Raw genomic sequence first — 18,034 nt, 5'->3', positions numbered from 1 at the left:
ATAAATACTCTGCAAACATCAAGTCAGGTAATTGTAGTGAGATTTAATGGTAATGCATCTTGGCTCACATAAACCCTTTTCAGATTGCCATTCTGGAATATGTGTGGACAATTCAGTCCGGTTTTTAACCAGAACTGTGTTTTCAGACACACCACTTTTGTACTGGAAATTGTCCTTTCGGCTGCCTTCACACAGCAGGGAAAGGTTCGAGATGTTTGAGGGGGGGGCTGTATTCAGATATTGCGTAAACATTGTGTGGCGGGTGTACATGCGTCATTTTACCCAAACAAAGCCATTCAGTCAAACATGGCAGACGAAGAGATAGAATTCTTCTCACTGATCGGACTTATGTTAAGCATTAGTCTGCGCAAACATAGACTCATGAGAGACCTGGATGATGAAGCTCAATGGTTAAAGGAATCACGGAAGCGGTGTGAAGTGCTCCGTCACGATTCTAGACGGTACCATAGGAGGCGAGCTGCCATGGTTCCCCGCATGCTACAGGAGCAAGCTATCTTAGGTGTGCACAGTGTCCCCCGGTCCCCTCCTCCTCCTCCCTGTCCGGAACTCGACCTCACCAGTCTGAAGCAGCCACCTTGTTCGTGACCAGTCCAGACCTGTTACTAGGGGGGTTGTCCGGTTTAATTACGGAAAACATTATCGGATGTTTGTATTCAGACACAAAGGTCTTACAGATAGAGTCCTGAAAATTTCCGTTTTTCAAAGCCTGTCTGAAGGGGTCTTTAGTTTCTCTAAGATCGTTAGCTTCTTTTTTAAACTGGTCCAGTTGCAATTGTGTTTTTATCTGAGGCAGGATTCTGCAGTTTGGGTTGCATTAAATTTTAAGGAGATTCATTAAAGAACTGGTATTGCTCTAGAAGTCCTTTGGTTTGTTAGCAGAGGATGGTTTCGATCCATCGACCTCTGGGTTATGGGCCCAGCACGCTTCCGCTGCGCCACTCTGCTTGGCAATTCTCCTTTCTCAAATGGTCCTATCTGCAACCTTTAAAACTGTGCCAGTACTGAAAGAAGGTTTAAAGGTTGACTACAGTTGAAGCGTCTCCAAAAGTTGAAATAGAATGCAACATCTCAAGAATAAAGGTGTACTCATCGAAGCACTGCTGAACATATTGCTGTGTGTTTCAATCGATTGACTGTACCACGTGCACTTAAATCTATGCTTCCATAGTTGTGTTTATGGCAGAGGTGGGATTTGAACCCACGCCTCCTTAGAGACTGGAACCTTAATCCAGCGCCTTAGACCACTCGGCCACTCTACCACAAAGAAAGCACTTGAATGCCTTTGTCATTAACTGACCTCTGAAGGTTGGTGGACATTTTGCCTCCAATAACAAGTTAGCTGTACCACAGAAATACTTGTCACGTGTTAACATGTCATTTAAATTGATAAATACTCTGCAAACATCAAGTCAGGTAATTGTAGTGAGATTTAATGGTAATGCATCTTGACTCACATAAACCCTTTTCAGATTGCCATTCTGGAATATGTGTGGACAATTCAGTCCGATTTTTAACCAGAACTGTGTTTTCAGACACACCACTTTTGTACTGGAAATTGTCCTTTCGGCTGCCTTCACACAGCAGGGAAAGGTTCGAGATGTTTGGGGGGGGGGGGGGGGGGGGGGGGGGGGGGCGGCTGTATTCAGATATTGCGTAAACATTGTGTGGCGGGTGTACATGCGTCATTTTACCCAAACAAAGCCATTCAGTCAAACATGGCAGACGAAGAGATAGAATTCTTCTCACTGATCGAACTTATGTTAAGCATAAGTCTGTGCAAACATAGACTCATGAGAGACCTGGGTGATGAAGCTCAATGGTTAAAGGAATCACGGAAGCGGTGTGAAGTGCTCCGTCGCGCGTCTAGACGGTACCATAGGAGGCGAGCTGCCATGGTTCGCCGCATGCTACAGGAGCAAGCTATCTTAGGTGTGCACAGTGTCCCCCGGTCCCCTCCTCCTCCTCCCTGTCCAGAACTCGACCTCACCAGTCTGAAGCAGCCACCTTGTTCGTGACCAGTCCAGACCTGTTACTAGGGGCGTTGTCCGGTTTAATTACGGAAAACATTATCGGATGTTTGTATTCAGACACAAAGGTCTTTCAGATAGAGTCCTGAAAATTTCCGTTTTTCAAAGCCTGTCTGAAGGGGGCTTTAGTTTCTCTAAGATCGTTAGCTTCTTTTTTACACTGGTCCAGTTGCAATTGTGTTTTTATCTGAGGCAGGATTCTGCAGTTTGGGTTGCATTAAATTTTAAGGAGATTCATTAAAGAACTGGAATTGCTCTAGAAGTCCTTTGGTTTGTTAGCAGTGGAAGGTTTTGATCCATCGACCTCTGAGTTATGGGCCCAGCACGCTTCCGCTGCGCCACTCTGCTTTCCAATTCTCCTTTCTCAAATGGTCCTATCTGCAACCTTTAAACATGTGCCAGTACTGAAAGAAGGTTTAAAGGTTGACTACAGTTGAAGCGTCTCCAAAAGTTGAAATAGAATACAATATCTCAAGAACAAAGGCGTACTCATCGAAGCACTGCTGAACATATTGCTGTGTATTTCAATTGATTGACTGTACCACGTGCACTGAAATCTATGCTTCCATAGTTGTGTTTATGGCAGAGGTGGGATTTGAACCCACGCCTCCTTAGAGACTGGAAACTTAATCCAGCGCCTTAGACCACTCGGCCACTCTACCACAAAGAAAACCTTTGAATGCCTTTGTCATTAACTGACCTCTGAAGGTGGGTGGACATTTTGCCTCCAATAACAAGTTAGCTGTACAACAGAAATACTTGTCACGTGTTAACATGTCATTTAAATTGATAAATACTCTGCAAACATCAAGTCAGGTAATTGTAGTGAGATTTAATGGTAATGCATCTTGACTCACATAAACCCTTTTCAGATTGCCATTCTGGAATATGTGTGGACAATTCAGTCCGGTTTTTAACCAGAACTGTGTTTTCAGACACACCACTTTTGTACTGGAAATTGTCCTTTCGGCTGCCTTCACACAGCAGGGAAAGGTTCGAGATGTTTGAGGGGGGGGCTGTATTCAGATATTGCGTAAACATTGTGTGGCGGGTGTACATGCGTCATTTTACCCAAACAAAGCCATTCAGTCAAACATGGCAGACGAAGAGATAGAATTCTTCTCACTGATCGGACTTATGTTAAGCATTAGTCTGCGCAAACATAGACTCATGAGAGACCTGGATGATGAAGCTCAATGGTTAAAGGAATCACGGAAGCGGTGTGAAGTGCTCCGTCACGATTCTAGACGGTACCATAGGAGGCGAGCTGCCATGGTTCCCCGCATGCTACAGGAGCAAGCTATCTTAGGTGTGCACAGTGTCCCCCGGTCCCCTCCTCCTCCTCCCTGTCCGGAACTCGACCTCACCAGTCTGAAGCAGCCACCTTGTTCGTGACCAGTCCAGACCTGTTACTAGGGGGGTTGTCCGGTTTAATTACGGAAAACATTATCGGATGTTTGTATTCAGACACAAAGGTCTTACAGATAGAGTCCTGAAAATTTCCGTTTTTCAAAGCCTGTCTGAAGGGGTCTTTAGTTTCTCTAAGATCGTTAGCTTCTTTTTTAAACTGGTCCAGTTGCAATTGTGTTTTTATCTGAGGCAGGATTCTGCAGTTTGGGTTGCATTAAATTTTAAGGAGATTCATTAAAGAACTGGTATTGCTCTAGAAGTCCTTTGGTTTGTTAGCAGAGGATGGTTTCGATCCATCGACCTCTGGGTTATGGGCCCAGCACGCTTCCGCTGCGCCACTCTGCTTGGCAATTCTCCTTTCTCAAATGGTCCTATCTGCAACCTTTAAAACTGTGCCAGTACTGACAGAAGGTTTAAAGGTTGACTACAGTTGAAGCGTCTCCAAAAGTTGAAATAGAATGCAACATCTCAAGAATAAAGGTGTACTCATCGAAGCACTGCTGAACATATTGCTGTGTGTTTCAATCGATTGACTGTACCACGTGCACTGAAATCTATGCTTCCATAGTTGTGTTTATGGCAGAGGTGGGATTTGAACCCACGCCTCCTTAGAGACTGGAACCTTAATCCAGCGCCTTAGACCACTCGGCCACTCTACCACAAAGAAAACGCTTGAATGCCTTTGTCATTAACTGACCTCTGAAGGTGGGTGGACATTTTGCCTCCAATAACAAGTTAGCTGTACCACAGAAATACTTGTCACGTGTTAACATGTCATTTAAATTGATAAATACTCTGCAAACATCAAGTCAGGTAATTGTAGTGAGATTTAATGGTAATGCATCTTGACTCACATAAACCCTTTTCAGATTGCCATTCTGGAATATGTGTGGACAATTCAGTCCGATTTTTAACCAGAACTGTGTTTTCAGACACACCACTTTTGTACTGGAAATTGTCCTTTCGGCTGCCTTCACACAGCAGGGAAAGGTTCGAGATGTTTGAGGGGGGGGGCGGCTGTATTCAGATATTGCGTAAACATTGTGTGGCGGGTGTACATGCGTCATTTTACCCAAACAAAGCCATTCAGTCAAACATGGCAGACGAAGAGATAGAATTCTTCTCACTGATCGAACTTATGTTAAGCATAAGTCTGTGCAAACATAGACTCATGAGAGACCTGGGTGATGAAGCTCAATGGTTAAAGGAATCACGGAAGCGGTGTGAAGTGCTCCGTCGCGCGTCTAGACGGTACCATAGGAGGCGAGCTGCCATGGTTCGCCGCATGCTACAGGAGCAAGCTATCTTAGGTGTGCACAGTGTCCCCCGGTCCCCTCCTCCTCCTCCCTGTCCAGAACTCGACCTCACCAGTCTGAAGCAGCCACCTTGTTCGTGACCAGTCCAGACCTGTTACTAGGGGCGTTGTCCGGTTTAATTACGGAAAACATTATCGGATGTTTGTATTCAGACACAAAGGTCTTTCAGATAGAGTCCTGAAAATTTATGTTTTTCAAAGCCTGTCTGAAGGGGGCTTTAGTTTCTCTAAGATCGTTAGCTTCTTTTTTAAACTGGTCCAGTTGCAATTGTGTTTTTATCTGAGGCAGGATTCTGCAGTTTGGGTTGCATTAAATTTTAAGGAGATTCATTAAAGAACTGGAATTGCTCTAGAAGTCCTTTGGATTGTTAGCAGAGGATGGTTTCGATCCATCGACCTCTGGGTTATGGGCCCAGCACGCTTCCGCTGCGCCACTCTGCTTGGCAATTCTCCTTTCTCAAATGGTCCTATCTGCAACCTTTAAAAATGTGCCAGTACTGACAGAAGGTTTAAAGGTTGACTACAGTTGAAGCGTCTCCAAAAGTTGAAATAGAATGCAACATCTCAAGAATAAAGCCGCACTCATCGAAGCACTGTTGAACATATTGCTGTGTGTTTCAATCGATTTACTGTTCCACGTGCACTGAAATCTATGCTTACATAGTTGTGTTTATGGCAGAGGTGGGATTTGAACCCACGCCTCCTTAGAGACTGGAACCTTAATCCAGCGCCTTAGACCACTCGGCCACTCTACCACAAAGAAAACCCTTGAATGCCTTTGTCATTAACTGACCTCTGAAGGTGGGTGGACATTTTGCCTCCAATAACAAGTTAGCTGTACCACAGAAATACTTGTCACGTGTTAACATGTCATTTAAATTGATAAATACTCTGCAAACATCAAGTCAGGTAATTGTAGTGAGATTTAATGGTAATGCATCTTGACTCACATAAACCCTTTTCAGATTGGCATTCTGGAATATGTGTGGACAATTCAGTCCGATTTTTAACCAGAACTGTGTTTTCAGACACACCACTTTTGTACTGGAAATTGTCCTTTCGGCTGCCTTCACACAGCAGGGAAAGGTTCGAGATGTTTGAGGGGGGGGGCTGTATTCAGATATTGCGTAAACATTGTGTGGCGGGTGTACATGCGTCATTTTACCCAAACAAAGCCATTCAGTCAAACATGGCAGACGAAGAGATAGAATTCTTCTCACTGATCAAACTTATGTTAAGCATAAGTCTGTGCAAACATAGACTCATGAGAGACCTGGGTGATGAAGCTCAATGGGTAAAGGAATCACGGAAGCGGTGTGAAGTGCTCCGTCGCGCGTCTATACGATACCATAGGAGGCGAGCTGCCATGGTTCGCCGCATGCTACAGGAGCAAGCTATCTTAGGTGTGCACAGTGTCCCCCGGTCCCCTCCTCCTCCTCCCTGTCCGGAACTCATCCTCACAGGTCTGAAGCAGCCACCTTGTTCGTGACCAGTCCAGACCTGTTACTAGGGGCGTTGTCCGGTTTAATTACGGGAAACATTATCGGATGTTTGTATTCAGACACAAAGGTCTTTCAGATAGAGTCCTGAAAATTTCCGTTTTTCAAAGCCTGTCTGAAGGGGTCTTTAGTTTCTCTAAGATCGTTAGCTTCTTTTTTAAACTGGTCCAGTTGCAATTGTGTTTTTATCTGAGGCAGGATTCTGCAGTTTGGGTTGCATTAAATTTTAAGGAGATTCATTAAAGAACTGAAATTGCTCTAGAAGTCCTTTGGTTTGTTAGCAGAGGATGGTTTCGATCCATCAACCTCTGGGTTATGGGCCCAGCACGCTTCCGCTGCGCCACTCTGCTTGGCAATTCTCCTTTCTCAAATGGTCCTATCTGCAACCTTTAAAAATGTGCCAGTACTGACAGAAGGTTTAAAGGTTGACTACAGTTGAAGCGTCTCCAAAAGTTGAAATAGAATGCAACATCTCAAGAATAAAGCCGCACTCATCGAAGCACTGTTGAACATATTGCTGTGTGTTTCAATCGATTGACTGTTCCACGTGCACTGAAATCTATGCTTCCATAGTTGTGTTTATGGCAGAGGTGGGATTTGAACCCACGCCTCCTTAGAGACTGGAACCTTAATCCAGCGCCTTAGACCACTCGGCCACTCTACCACAAAGAAAACCCTTGAATGCCTTTGTCATTAACTGACCTCTGAAGGTGGGTGGACATTTTGCCTCCAATAACAAGTTAGCTGTACCACAGAAATACTTGTCACGTGTTAACATGTCATTTAAATTGATAAATACTCTGCAAACATCAAGTCAGGTAATTGTAGTGAGATTTAATGGTAATGCATCTTGACTCACATAAACCCTTTTCAGATTGGCATTCTGGAATATGTGTGGACAATTCAGTCCGGTTTTTAACCAGAACTGTGTTTTCAGACACACCACTTTTGTACTGGAAATTGTCCTTTCGGCTGCCTTCACACAGCAGGGAAAGGTTCGAGATGTTTGAGGGGGGGGGCTGTATTCAGATATTGCGTAAACATTGTGTGGCGGGTGTACATGCGTCATTTTACCCAAACAAAGCCATTCAGTCAAACATGGCAGACGAAGAGATAGAATTCTTCTCACTGATCAAACTTATGTTAAGCATAAGTCTGTGCAAACATAGACTCATGAGAGACCTGGGTGATGAAGCTCAATGGGTAAAGGAATCACGGAAGCGGTGTGAAGTGCTCCGTCGCGCGTCTATACGATACCATAGGAGGCGAGCTGCCATGGTTCGCCGCATGCTACAGGAGCAAGCTATCTTAGGTGTGCACAGTGTCCCCCGGTCCCCTCCTCCTCCTCCCTGTCCGGGACTCATCCTCACAGGTCTGAAGCAGCCACCTTGTTCGTGACCAGTCCAGACCTGTTACTAGGGGCGTTGTCCGGTTTAATTACGGGAAACATTATCGGATGTTTGTATTCAGACACAAAGGTCTTTCAGATAGAGTCCTGAAAATTTCCGTTTTTCAAAGCCTGTCTGAAGGGGGCTTTAGTTTCTCTAAGATCGTTAGCTTCTTTTTTAAACTGGTCCAGTTGCAATTGTGTTTTTATCTGAGGCAGGATTCTGCAGTTTGGGTTGCATTAAATTTTAAGGAGATTCATTAAAGAACTGAAATTGCTCTAGAAGTCCTTTGGTTTGTTAGCAGAGGATGGTTTCGATCCATCGACCTCTGGGTTATGGGCCCAGCACGCTTCCGCTGCGCCACTCTGCTTGGCAATTCTCCTTTCTCAAATGGTCCTATCTGCAACCTTTAAAAATGTGCCAGTACTGACAGAAGGTTTAAAGGTTGACTACAGTTGAAGCGTCTCCAAAAGTTGAAATAGAATGCAACATCTCAAGAATAAAGCCGCACTCATCGAAGCACTGTTGAACATATTGCTGTGTGTTTCAATCGATTGACTGTTCCACGTGCACTGAAATCTATGCTTCCATAGTTGTGTTTATGGCAGAGGTGGGATTTGAACCCACGCCTCCTTAGAGACTGGAACCTTAATCCAGCGCCTTAGACCACTCGGCCACTCTACCACAAAGAAAACCCTTGAATGCCTTTGTCATTAACTGACCTCTGAAGGTGGGTGGACATTTTGCCTCCAATAACAAGTTAGCTGTACCACAGAAATACTTGTCACGTGTTAACATGTCATTTAAATTGATAAATACTCTGCAAACATCAAGTCAGGTAATTGTAGTGAGATTTAATGGTAATGCATCTTGACTCACATAAACCCTTTTCAGATTGGCATTCTGGAATATGTGTGGACAATTCAGTCCGATTTTTAACCAGAACTGTGTTTTCAGACACACCACTTTTGTACTGGAAATTGTCCTTTCGGCTGCCTTCACACAGCAGGGAAAGGTTCGAGATGTTTGAGGGGGGGGGCTGTATTCAGATATTGCGTAAACATTGTGTGGCGGGTGTACATGCGTCATTTTACCCAAACAAAGCCATTCAGTCAAACATGGCAGACGAAGAGATAGAATTCTTCTCACTGATCAAACTTATGTTAAGCATAAGTCTGTGCAAACATAGACTCATGAGAGACCTGGGTGATGAAGCTCAATGGGTAAAGGAATCACGGAAGCGGTGTGAAGTGCTCCGTCGCGCGTCTATACGATACCATAGGAGGCGAGCTGCCATGGTTCGCCGCATGCTACAGGAGCAAGCTATCTTAGGTGTGCACAGTGTCCCCCGGTCCCCTCCTCCTCCTCCCTGTCCGGAACTCATCCTCACAGGTCTGAAGCAGCCACCTTGTTCGTGACCAGTCCAGACCTGTTACTAGGGGCGTTGTCCGGTTTAATTACGGGAAACATTATCGGATGTTTGTATTCAGACACAAAGGTCTTTCAGATAGAGTCCTGAAAATTTCCGTTTTTCAAAGCCTGTCTGAAGGGGTCTTTAGTTTCTCTAAGATCGTTAGCTTCTTTTTTAAACTGGTCCAGTTGCAATTGTGTTTTTATCTGAGGCAGGATTCTGCAGTTTGGGTTGCATTAAATTTTAAGGAGATTCATTAAAGAACTGAAATTGCTCTAGAAGTCCTTTGGTTTGTTAGCAGAGGATGGTTTCGATCCATCAACCTCTGGGTTATGGGCCCAGCACGCTTCCGCTGCGCCACTCTGCTTGGCAATTCTCCTTTCTCAAATGGTCCTATCTGCAACCTTTAAAAATGTGCCAGTACTGACAGAAGGTTTAAAGGTTGACTACAGTTGAAGCGTCTCCAAAAGTTGAAATAGAATGCAACATCTCAAGAATAAAGCCGCACTCATCGAAGCACTGTTGAACATATTGCTGTGTGTTTCAATCGATTGACTGTTCCACGTGCACTGAAATCTATGCTTCCATAGTTGTGTTTATGGCAGAGGTGGGATTTGAACCCACGCCTCCTTAGAGACTGGAACCTTAATCCAGCGCCTTAGACCACTCGGCCACTCTACCACAAAGAAAACCCTTGAATGCCTTTGTCATTAACTGACCTCTGAAGGTGGGTGGACATTTTGCCTCCAATAACAAGTTAGCTGTACCACAGAAATACTTGTCACGTGTTAACATGTCATTTAAATTGATAAATACTCTGCAAACATCAAGTCAGGTAATTGTAGTGAGATTTAATGGTAATGCATCTTGACTCACATAAACCCTTTTCAGATTGGCATTCTGGAATATGTGTGGACAATTCAGTCCGGTTTTTAACCAGAACTGTGTTTTCAGACACACCACTTTTGTACTGGAAATTGTCCTTTCGGCTGCCTTCACACAGCAGGGAAAGGTTCGAGATGTTTGAGGGGGGGGGCTGTATTCAGATATTGCGTAAACATTGTGTGGCGGGTGTACATGCGTCATTTTACCCAAACAAAGCCATTCAGTCAAACATGGCAGACGAAGAGATAGAATTCTTCTCACTGATCAAACTTATGTTAAGCATAAGTCTGTGCAAACATAGACTCATGAGAGACCTGGGTGATGAAGCTCAATGGGTAAAGGAATCACGGAAGCGGTGTGAAGTGCTCCGTCGCGCGTCTATACGATACCATAGGAGGCGAGCTGCCATGGTTCGCCGCATGCTACAGGAGCAAGCTATCTTAGGTGTGCACAGTGTCCCCCGGTCCCCTCCTCCTCCTCCCTGTCCGGGACTCATCCTCACAGGTCTGAAGCAGCCACCTTGTTCGTGACCAGTCCAGACCTGTTACTAGGGGCGTTGTCCGGTTTAATTACGGGAAACATTATCGGATGTTTGTATTCAGACACAAAGGTCTTTCAGATAGAGTCCTGAAAATTTCCGTTTTTCAAAGCCTGTCTGAAGGGGGCTTTAGTTTCTCTAAGATCGTTAGCTTCTTTTTTAAACTGGTCCAGTTGCAATTGTGTTTTTATCTGAGGCAGGATTCTGCAGTTTGGGTTGCATTAAATTTTAAGGAGATTCATTAAAGAACTGAAATTGCTCTAGAAGTCCTTTGGTTTGTTAGCAGAGGATGGTTTCGATCCATCGACCTCTGGGTTATGGGCCCAGCACGCTTCCGCTGCGCCACTCTGCTTGGCAATTCTCCTTTCTCAAATGGTCCTATCTGCAACCTTTAAAAATGTGCCAGTACTGACAGAAGGTTTAAAGGTTGACTACAGTTGAAGCGTCTCCAAAAGTTGAAATAGAATGCAACATCTCAAGAATAAAGCCGCACTCATCGAAGCACTGTTGAACATATTGCTGTGTGTTTCAATCGATTGACTGTTCCACGTGCACTGAAATCTATGCTTCCATAGTTGTGTTTATGGCAGAGGTGGGATTTGAACCCACGCCTCCTTAGAGACTGGAACCTTAATCCAGCGCCTTAGACCACTCGGCCACTCTACCACAAAGAAAACCCTTGAATGCCTTTGTCATTAACTGACCTCTGAAGGTGGGTGGACATTTTGCCTCCAATAACAAGTTAGCTGTACCACAGAAATACTTGTCACGTGTTAACATGTCATTTAAATTGATAAATACTCTGCAAACATCAAGTCAGGTAATTGTAGTGAGATTTAATGGTAATGCATCTTGACTCACATAAACCCTTTTCAGATTGGCATTCTGGAATATGTGTGGACAATTCAGTCCGGTTTTTAACCAGAACTGTGTTTTCAGACACACCACTTTTGTACTGGAAATTGTCCTTTCGGCTGCCTTCACACAGCAGGGAAAGGTTCGAGATGTTTGAGGGGGGGGGGGGGGGGGGCTGTATTCAGATATTGCGTAAACATTGTGTGGCGGGTGTACATGCGTCATTTTACCCAAACAAAGCCATTCAGTCAAACATGGCAGACGAAGAGATAGAATTATTCTCACTGATCGAACTTATGTCAAGCATAAGTCTGTGCAAACATAGACTCATGAGAGACCTGGATGATGAAGCTCAATGGTTAAAGGAATCACGGAAGCGGTGTGAAGTGCTCCGTCGCGCGTCTAGACGGTACCATAGGAGGCGAGCTGCCATGGTTCGCCGCATGCTACAGGAGCAAGCTATCTTAGGTGTGCACAGTGTCCCCCGGTCCCCTCCTCCTCCTCCCTGTCCGGAACTCGACCTCACCAGTCTGAAGCAGCCACCTTGTTCGTGACCAGTCCAGACCTGTTACTAGGGGCGTTGTCCGGTTTAATTACGGAAAACATTATCGGATGTTTGTATTCAGACACAAAGGTCTTTCAGATAGAGTCCTGAAAATTTCCGTTTTTCAAAGCCTGTCTGAAGGGGGCTTTAGTTTCTCTAAGATCGTTAGCTTCTTTTTTACACTGGTCCAGTTGCAATTGTGTTTTTATCTGAGGCAGGATTCTGCAGTTTGGGTTGCATTAAATTTTAAGGAGATTCATTAAAGAACTGGAATTGCTCTAGAAGTCCTTTGGTTTGTTAGCAGTGGAAGGTTTTGGTCCATCGACCTCTGAGTTATGGGCCCAGCACGCTTCCGCTGCGCCACTCTGCTTTGCAATTCTCCTTTCTCAAATGGTCCTATCTGCAACCTTTAAAAATGTGCCAGTACTGAAAGAAGGTTTAAAGGTTGACTACAGTTGAAGCGTCTCCAAAAGTTGAAATAGAATACAACATCTCAAGAACAAAGGCGTACTCATCGAAGCACTGCTGAACATATTGCTGTGTATTTCAATTGATTGACTGTACCACGTGCACTGGAATCTATGCTTCCATAGTTGTGTTTATGGCAGAGGTGGGATTTGAACACACGCCTCCTTAGAGACTGGAACCTTAATCCAGCGCCTTAGACCACTCGGCCACTCTACCACAAAGAAAACCTTTGAATGCCTTTGTCATTAACTGACCTCTGAAGGTGGGTGGACATTTTGCCTCCAATAACAAGTTAGCTGTACCACAGAAATACTTGTCACGTGTTAACATGTCATTTAAATTGATAAATACTCTGCAAACATCAAGTCATGTAATTGTAGTGAGATTTAATGGTAATGCATCTTGACTCACATAAACCCTTTTCAGATTGGCATTCTGGAATATGTGTGGACAATTCAGTCCGGTTTTTAACCAGAACTGTGTTTTCAGACACACCACTTTTGTACTGGAAATTGTCTTTTCGGCTGCCTTCACACAGCAGGGAAAGGTTCGAGATGTTTGAGGGGGGGGGGGGGCTGTATTCAGATATTGCGTAAACATTGTGTGGCGGGTGTACATGCGTCATTTTACCCAAACAAAGCCATTCAGTCAAACATGGCAGACGAAGAGATAGAATTCTTCTCACTGATCGAACTTATGTTAAGCATAAGTCTGTGCAAACATAGACTCATGAGAGACCTGGGTGATGAAGCTCAATGGTTAAAGGAATCACGGAAGCGGTGTGAAGTGCTCCGTCGCGCGTCTAGATGGTACCATAGGAGGCGAGCTGCCATGGTTCGCCGCATGCTACAGGAGCAAGCTATCTTAGGTGTGCACAGTGTCCCCCGGTCCCCTCCTCCTCCTCCCTGTCCGGAACTCGACCTCACCAGTCTGAAGCAGCCACCTTGTTCGTGACCAGTCCAGACCTGTTACTAGGGGCGTTGTCCGGTTTATTTACGGAAAACATTATCGGATGTTTGTATTCAGACACAAAGGTCTTTCAGATAGAGTCCTGAAAATTTCCGTTTTTCAAAGCCTGTCTGAAGGGGGCTTTAGTTTCTCTAAGATCGTTAGCTTCTTTTTTAAACTGGTCCAGTTGCAATTGTGTTTTTATCTGAGGCAGGATTCTGCAGTTTGGGTTGCATTAAATTTTAAGGAGATTCATTAAAGAACTGGAATTGCTCCAGAAGTCCTTTGGTTTGTTTGCAGAGGATGGTTTCGATCCATCGACCTCTGGGTTATGGGCCCAGCACGCTTCCGCTGCGCCACTCTGCTTGGCAATTCTCCTTTCTCAAATGGTCCTATCTGCAACCTTTAAAAATGTGCCAGTACTAACAGAAGGTTTAAAGTTGACTACAGTTGAAGCGTCTACAAAAGTTGAAATAGAATGCAACATCTCAAGAATAAAGACGTACTCATCGAAGCACTGCTGAACATATTGCTTTGTGTTTCAATCGATTGACTGTACCACGTGCACTGAAATCTATGCTTCCATAGTTGTGTTTATGGCAGAGGTGGGATTTGAACCCACGCCTCCTTAGAGACTGGAACCTTAATCCAGCGCCTTAGACCACTCGGCCACTCTACCACAAAGAAAACTCTTGAATGCCTTTGTCATTAACTGACCTCCGAAGGTGGGTGGACATTTTGCCTCCAATAACAAGTTAGCTGTACCACAGAAATACTTGTCACGTGTTAACATGTCATTTAAATTGATAAATACTCTGCAAACATCAAGTCAGGTAATTGTAGTGAGATTTAATGGTAATGCATCTTGACTCACATAAACCCTTTTCAGATTGGCATTCTGGAATATGTGTGGACAAGTCAGTCCGGTTTTTAACCAGAACTGTGTTTTCAGACACACCACTTTTGTACTGGAAATTGTCCTTTCGGCTGCCTTCACACAGCAGGGAAAGGTTCGAGATGTTTGAGGGGGGGGGGGGGGGGGGGGGGCTGTATTTAGATATTGCGTAAACATTGTGTTGCGGGTGTACATGCATCATTTTACCCAAACAAAGCCATTCAGTCAAACATGGCAGACGAAGAGATAGAATTCTTCTCACTGATCGGACTTATGTTAAGCATAAGTCTGCGCAAACATAGACTCATGAGAGACCTGGATGATGAAGCTCAATGGTTAAAGGAATCACGGAAGCGGTGTGAAGTGCTCCGTCGCGCGTCTAGATGGTACCATAGGAGGCGAGCTGCCATGGTTCCCCGCATGCTACAGGAGCAAGCTATCTTAGGTGTGCACAGTGTCCCCCGGTCCCCTCCTCCTCCTCCCTGTCCGGAACTCGACCTCACCAGTCTGAAGCAGCCACCTTGTTCGGGACCAGTCCAGACCTGTTACTAGGGGCGTTGTCCGGTTTAATTACGGAAAACATTATCGGATGTTTGTATTCAGACACAAAGGTCTTTCAGATAGAGTCCTGAAAATTAACGTTTTTCAAAGCCTGTCTGAAGGGGGCTTTAGTTTCTCTAAGATCGTTAGCTTCTTTTTTAAACTGGTCCAGTTGCAATTGTGTTTTTATCTGAGGCAGGATTCTGCAGTTTGGGTTGCATTAAATTTTAAGGAGATTCATTAAAGAACTGGAATTGCTCTAGAAGTCCTTTGGTTTGTTAGCAGAGGATGGTTTTGATACATCGACCTCTGGGTTATGGGCCCAGCACGCTTCCGCTGCGCCACTCTGCTTGGCAATTCTCCTTTCTCAAATGGTTCTATCTGCAACCTTTAAAAATGTGCCAGTACTGACGGAAGGATTAAAGGTTGACTACAGTTGAAGCGTCTCCAAAAGTTGAAATAGAATGCAACATCTCAAGAATAAAGCTGTACTCATCGAAGCACTGCTGAACATATTGCTGTGTGTTTCAATCGATTGACTGTACCGCGTGCACTTAAATCTATGCTTCCATAGTTGTGTTTATGGCAGAGGTGGGATTTGAACCCACGCCTCCTTAGAGACTGGAACCTTAATCCAGCGCCTTAGACCACTCGGCCACTCTAACACAAAGAAAACCCTTGAATGCCTTTGTCATTAACTGACCTCTGAAGGTGGGTGGACATTTTGCCTCCAATAACAAGTTAGCTGTACCACAGAAATACTTGTCACGTGTTAACATGTCATTTAAATTGATAAATACTCTGCAAACATCAAGTCAGGTAATTGTAGTGAGATTTAATGGTAATGCATCTTGACTCACATAAACCCTTTTCAGATTGGCATTCTGGAATATGTGTGGACAATTCAGTCCGGTTTTTAACCAGAACTGTGTTTTCAGACACACCACTTTTGTACTGGAAATTGTCCTTTCGGCTGCCTTCACACAGCAGGGAAAGGTTCGAGATGTTTGGGGGGGGGGGGGGGGGGGCTGTATTTAGATATTGCGTAAACATTGTGTGGCGGGTGTACATGCGTCATTTTACCCAAACAAAGCCATTCAGTCAAACATGGCAGACGAAGAGATAGAATTCTTCTCACTGATCGAACTTATGTTAAGCATAAGTCTGTGCAAACATAGACTCATGAGAGACCTGGGTGATGAAGCTCAATGGTTAAAGGAATCACGGAAGCGGTGTGAAGTGCTCCGTCGCGCGTCTAGACGGTACCATAGGAGGCGAGCTGCCATGGTTCGCCGCATGCTACAGGAGCAAGCTATCTTAGGTGTGCACAGTGTCCCCCGGTCCCCTCCTCCTCCTCCCTGTCCGGAACTCGACCTCACCAGTCTGAAGCAGCCACCGTGTTCGTGACCAGTCCAGACCTGTTACTAGGGGCGTTGTCCGGTTTAATTACGGAAAACATTATCGGATGTTTGTATTCAGACACAAAGGTCTTTCAGATAGAGTCCTGAAAATTTACGTTTTTCAAAGCCTGTCTGAAGGGGGCTTTAGTTTCTATAAGATCGTTAGCTTCTTTTTTAAACTGGTCCAGTTGCAATTGTGTTTTTATCTGAGGCAGGATTCTGCAGTTTGGGTTGCATTAAATTTTAAGGAGATTCATTAAAGAACTGGAATTGCTCCAGAAGTCCTTTGGTTTGTTTGCAGAGGATGGTTTCGATCCATCGACCTCTGGGTTAATGGCCCAGCACGCTTCCGCTGCGCAACTCTGCTTGGCAATTCTCCTTTCTCAAATGGTCCTATCTGCAACCTTTAAAAATGTGCCAGTACTGACGGAAGGTTTAAAGGTTGACTACAGTTGAAGCGTCTCCAAAAGTTGAAATAGAATGCAACATCTCAAGAATAAAGGCGTACTCATCGAAGCACTGCTGAACATATTGCTGTGTGTTTCAATTGATTGACTCTACCACATGCACAGAAATCTATGCTTCCATAGTTGTGTTTATGGCAGAGGTGGGATTTGAACCCACGCCTCCTTAAAGACTGGAACCTTAATCCAGCGCCTTAGACCACTCGGCCACTCTAACACAAAGAAAACCCTTGAATGCCTTTGTCATTAACTGACCTCTGAAGGTGGGTGGACATTTTGCCTCCAATAACAAGTTAGCTGTACCACAGAAATACTTGTCACGTGTTAACATGTCATTTAAATTGATAAATACTCTGCAAACATCAAGTCAGGTAATTGTAGTGAGATTTAATGGTAATGCATCTTGACTCACATAAACCCTTTTCAGATTGGCATTCTGGAATATGTGTGGACAATTCAGTCCAGTTTTTAACCAGAACTGTGTTTTCAGACACACCACTTTTGTACTGGAAATTGTCCTTTCGGCTGCCTTCACACAGCAGGGAAAGGTTCGAGATGTTTGGGGGGGGCTGTATTTAGATATTGCGTAAACATTGTGTGGCGGGTGTACATGCGTCATTTTACCCAAACAAAGCCATTCAGTCAAACATGGCAGACGAAGAGATAGAATTCTTCTCACTGATCGAACTTATGTTAAGCATAAGTCTGTGCAAACATAGACTCATGAGAGACCTGGGTGATGAAGCTCAATGGTTAAAGGAATCACGGAAGCGGTGTGAAGTGCTCCGTCGCGCGTCTAGACGGTACCATAGGAGGCGAGCTGCCATGGTTCGCCGCATGCTACAGGAGCAAGCTATCTTAGGTGTGCACAGTGTCCCCCAGTCCCCTCCTCCTCCTCCCTGTCCGGAACTCGACCTCACCAGTCTGAAGCAGCCACCTTGTTCGGGACCAGTCCAGACCTGTTACTAGGGGCGTTGTCCGGTTTAATTACGGAAAACATTATCGGATGTTTGTATTCAGACACAAAGGTCTTTCAGATAGAGTCCTGAAAATTTACGTTTTTCAAAGCCTGTCTGAAGGGGGCTTTAGTTTCTCTAAGATCGTTAGCTTCTTTTTTTAAACTGGTCCAGTTGCAATTGTGTTTTTATCTGAGGCAGGATTCTGCAGTTTGGGTTGCATTAAATTTTAAGGAGATTCATTAAAGAACTGGAATTGCTCTAGAAGTCCTGTGGTTTGTTAGCAGAGGATGGTTTTGATACATCGACCTCTGGGTTATGGGCCCAGCACGCTTCCGCTGCGCCACTCTGCTTGGCAATTCTCCTTTCTCAAATGGTCCTATCTGCAACCTTTAAAAATGTGCCAGTACTGACGGAAGGTTTAAAGGTTGACTACAGTTGAAGCGTCTCCAAAAGTTGAAATAGAATGC

At 44.6% G+C, this 18,034-nt stretch overlaps 11 non-coding genes across 11 annotated transcripts; all 11 read right to left on the bottom strand.

Annotated features, from left to right (window-relative positions):
- Positions 1-1,198: 1,198 nt before the first annotated feature.
- trnal-aag (transfer RNA leucine (anticodon AAG)) lies at positions 1,199-1,280 on the bottom strand. The gene has a single exon. It is a non-coding gene; the product is annotated as a tRNA-Leu (tRNA).
- A 1,348-nt stretch (positions 1,281-2,628) lies between these two features.
- trnal-aag (transfer RNA leucine (anticodon AAG)) lies at positions 2,629-2,710 on the bottom strand. The gene has a single exon. It is a non-coding gene; the product is annotated as a tRNA-Leu (tRNA).
- A 1,325-nt stretch (positions 2,711-4,035) lies between these two features.
- Positions 4,036-4,117, bottom strand: trnal-aag (transfer RNA leucine (anticodon AAG)). The gene has a single exon. It is a non-coding gene; the product is annotated as a tRNA-Leu (tRNA).
- A 1,329-nt stretch (positions 4,118-5,446) lies between these two features.
- On the bottom strand, positions 5,447-5,528 carry trnal-aag (transfer RNA leucine (anticodon AAG)). Its single transcript has one exon. It is a non-coding gene; the product is annotated as a tRNA-Leu (tRNA).
- Positions 5,529-6,854: 1,326 nt separating this feature from the next.
- On the bottom strand, positions 6,855-6,936 carry trnal-aag (transfer RNA leucine (anticodon AAG)). Its single transcript has one exon. It is a non-coding gene; the product is annotated as a tRNA-Leu (tRNA).
- A 1,326-nt stretch (positions 6,937-8,262) lies between these two features.
- trnal-aag (transfer RNA leucine (anticodon AAG)) lies at positions 8,263-8,344 on the bottom strand. The gene has a single exon. It is a non-coding gene; the product is annotated as a tRNA-Leu (tRNA).
- Positions 8,345-9,670: 1,326 nt separating this feature from the next.
- Positions 9,671-9,752, bottom strand: trnal-aag (transfer RNA leucine (anticodon AAG)). Its single transcript has one exon. It is a non-coding gene; the product is annotated as a tRNA-Leu (tRNA).
- A 1,326-nt stretch (positions 9,753-11,078) lies between these two features.
- Positions 11,079-11,160, bottom strand: trnal-aag (transfer RNA leucine (anticodon AAG)). The gene has a single exon. It is a non-coding gene; the product is annotated as a tRNA-Leu (tRNA).
- A 2,746-nt stretch (positions 11,161-13,906) lies between these two features.
- trnal-aag (transfer RNA leucine (anticodon AAG)) lies at positions 13,907-13,988 on the bottom strand. The gene has a single exon. It is a non-coding gene; the product is annotated as a tRNA-Leu (tRNA).
- Positions 13,989-15,321: 1,333 nt separating this feature from the next.
- trnal-aag (transfer RNA leucine (anticodon AAG)) lies at positions 15,322-15,409 on the bottom strand. The gene has a single exon. It is a non-coding gene; the product is annotated as a tRNA-Leu (tRNA).
- Positions 15,410-16,737: 1,328 nt separating this feature from the next.
- trnal-aag (transfer RNA leucine (anticodon AAG)) lies at positions 16,738-16,825 on the bottom strand. Its single transcript has one exon. It is a non-coding gene; the product is annotated as a tRNA-Leu (tRNA).
- Between the last annotated feature and the right edge of the window lie 1,209 nt (positions 16,826-18,034).

Source organism: Nothobranchius furzeri, chromosome 4 (assembly GCF_043380555.1).
Source record: "Nothobranchius furzeri strain GRZ-AD chromosome 4, NfurGRZ-RIMD1, whole genome shotgun sequence".
In the NCBI taxonomy this organism is placed as follows: Eukaryota; Metazoa; Chordata; class Actinopteri; order Cyprinodontiformes; family Nothobranchiidae; genus Nothobranchius; species Nothobranchius furzeri.
The sequence above is the reverse complement of the archived record's forward strand: the minus strand, read 5'-3'. Positions and strand labels throughout refer to the sequence as shown.